This window comes from Salvelinus sp. IW2-2015, unplaced genomic scaffold (genome assembly GCF_002910315.2).
Source record: "Salvelinus sp. IW2-2015 unplaced genomic scaffold, ASM291031v2 Un_scaffold2294, whole genome shotgun sequence".
NCBI classification, from domain to species: Eukaryota; Metazoa; Chordata; class Actinopteri; order Salmoniformes; family Salmonidae; genus Salvelinus; species Salvelinus sp. IW2-2015.
In genome coordinates this window covers 39,698-42,151 of record NW_019943620.1, presented here as the reverse complement: position 1 = coordinate 42,151, position 2,454 = coordinate 39,698, and the positions used below count along the sequence as shown (strand labels likewise).

Here is a 2,454-nt window from a genome sequence, read left to right as displayed (position 1 = left end):
ATTCCACAAATACTGGAGGAGAGAGAGAACTGAAAGCACAGGCCGAGCAGTCCAGGAGAGAGCAGGGAGAAACACGGTAAGAAGGGAAGAGAGATGGAAAGGAGGAGGAGAGAGGGGGGAAGACCTCTCAGCCGAGGTAGAATCTATGGTGAGAAAAAAGGGAAGGATGGAGGGAGAAGACTCTCAGCCGAGTAGAAACTATGGTGAGAAAAAAGGGGATGGAGGGAGAAAACCTCTCAGCCGAAAGGAGAAAATTGAGAAAAAAGGATGGAGGAGAAGACCTCTCAGCCGAGGTAGAAACTATGGTGAGAAAAAGGGAAGGAGATGGAGGGGATAGAGGGAGAAGTAAGCTCATTCTAGCACCCCAGCTAAGCTCCTCCCCCTCTGACACTCCGCTTTCTCTTCTCCAGTAGCCGTGACGATAGGACTCTGTGGAGCAGCAGGGAAGGGGCGTGTCCAGGAGGACTCTCGTCGTCGCCAGGAGCAACTTTCGCCTCAAGCCCCCACGCCCCCCGCCTCAACCCCTCCCGCCGACTCCCCACAGGCCCCCCCCACTCAACAGGCCACACCTCCACCCTCGGCCGCAGCACAGAACGCTATGGACCAGCAGAGGGAGCTGGCGAGACGCCGCGAGCAGGAAAGGAGGAGGAGAGAGGCGGTAATACTTTATAGCATTATACTACTATAATACTAACATGATATACTAGTATAGCAGGAGAGAGGTGGTAATATTTATAGTACTACAATACTAACATGATATACTAGTGGTAGTAGGAGAGAGGTGGTATACTTAATATCATTATACTACTATAATACTAACAATATACTAGTATAGCAGGAAAAGGGTAATACTTTGTAGTATTATACTACTATAATACTAACATGATATACTAGGTAGTAGGAGAGAGGTGGTAATACTTTATAGCATATACTATATAATACTAACATGAATATACTAGTATAGCAGGAGAGAGGTGGTAATACTTTTGTAGTATTTATACTACTATAATACTAACATGATATACTAGTATAGCAGGAGAGAGGTGGTATATATTAATAGTACTACAATACTAACATGATATACTAGTGTAGTAGGAGAGAGGTGGTAATACTTTTATCAGTTATACTACTATTATACAACATATAATACTAGTGTAGTAGAGAGGCGGTAATACTTTATCAGTTATACTACTATAATACTAACATAATATACTAGTATAGCAGGAGAGAGGTCGTAATACTTATAGCATTTATACCTACTACAATACTAACATGATATACTAATATGTGCAGGAGAGAGTTGGTAAACTTTATAGCATTATACTACTATAATACTAACATGATATACTAATATTGCAGGAGAGAGATGGTAATACTTTATAGCATTTATACTACTACAATACTAACATGATATATACTAGTGTAGTAGGAGAGAGTGGTAAACTTTATCAGTTATACTACTATAATAAACATAATATACTAGTATAGCAGGAGAGAGGTGGTAATACTTAATAGCATTTATACTACTCAATACTACATGATATACTAGTGTAGTAGGAGAGAGGAGGAGATAATCATCATAAAGTACTTATTAATTATATGTAATTCTTCAGTTTAATTACAATAATACAGAGGAGAGGTAGTTTAGCTGAGAAAAGATGGGAAGATAACACTGCATCTAATTTCCTCTCTCTCTCATCCCCCTCTCTCTCTCTCTGTCACTCTCTCTCTGTCATCTCTCATCCCCCTCTCTCTACAGATGGCGGACACCAATGACATCAACTTCCAGAGCGACTGATGGCCATCTTTGAAGAGAACCGTTCTGAGAGAGAGATATTGAGAAAGGAGAGAAAGAGATATGAACTCTACCTTATCCCACCATGGCTGGGATTTCACACACAACACCCCCCTTCTCCCTCCTTTGTATTAGAGACCTCAGACCAGGATGTGGAGTCCAGAGACTTGAAGGAGACTGAGGTGAGACAGAGAATAACCAACCAGGATGTAGCTCCAGAGACTTGAGGAGACTGAGGTGAGTACAGTAATAAGGTGGAGCCCCCCAGCTGGGGACGGGAGTACAACTTCCACTTTTTTGCAATTTCAGATGCGTTTTTGTGTCTAACTGCCCGTTTATCGGATGATTGGTTGTTGCCGTGGGCAATGGTGAAACCGGATATCTATAATAACATATTTGACTCCCTCTTTGTATTCTGAAACAACCGAGGGGGGAGGAGGACTGAGAACATTACCTGAAAATAAAGAAGAAGAAGGAGGAGGGTTTAATGTAGAAAGAAGAAGAAGATGAACACTTCTGACGTGAGAGAGAGAGGGAGGGGCGAACGAGACGACGACAGACTTCTTCTCTTTGATTCATTTCTCTCTTAATCTAGTATTTTTCTCTCCCTGTTTTTGATGTTGGGTTTTAAGCGGGTGGGTGGAGGGGTTGGGTTAGGG

General features: G+C 42.2%; 1 long non-coding RNA gene across 1 annotated transcript; it reads left to right on the top strand.

The window, feature by feature from the left end:
- The first annotated feature begins 15 nt into the window (after window positions 1-15).
- On the top strand, window positions 16-2,175 carry LOC139025137 (uncharacterized). Its single transcript, XR_011476586.1, has 3 exons — window positions 16-76; window positions 411-658; window positions 1,760-2,175. It is a non-coding gene; the product is annotated as an uncharacterized lncRNA (long non-coding RNA).
- The last annotated feature ends 279 nt before the right edge of the window (window positions 2,176-2,454 follow it).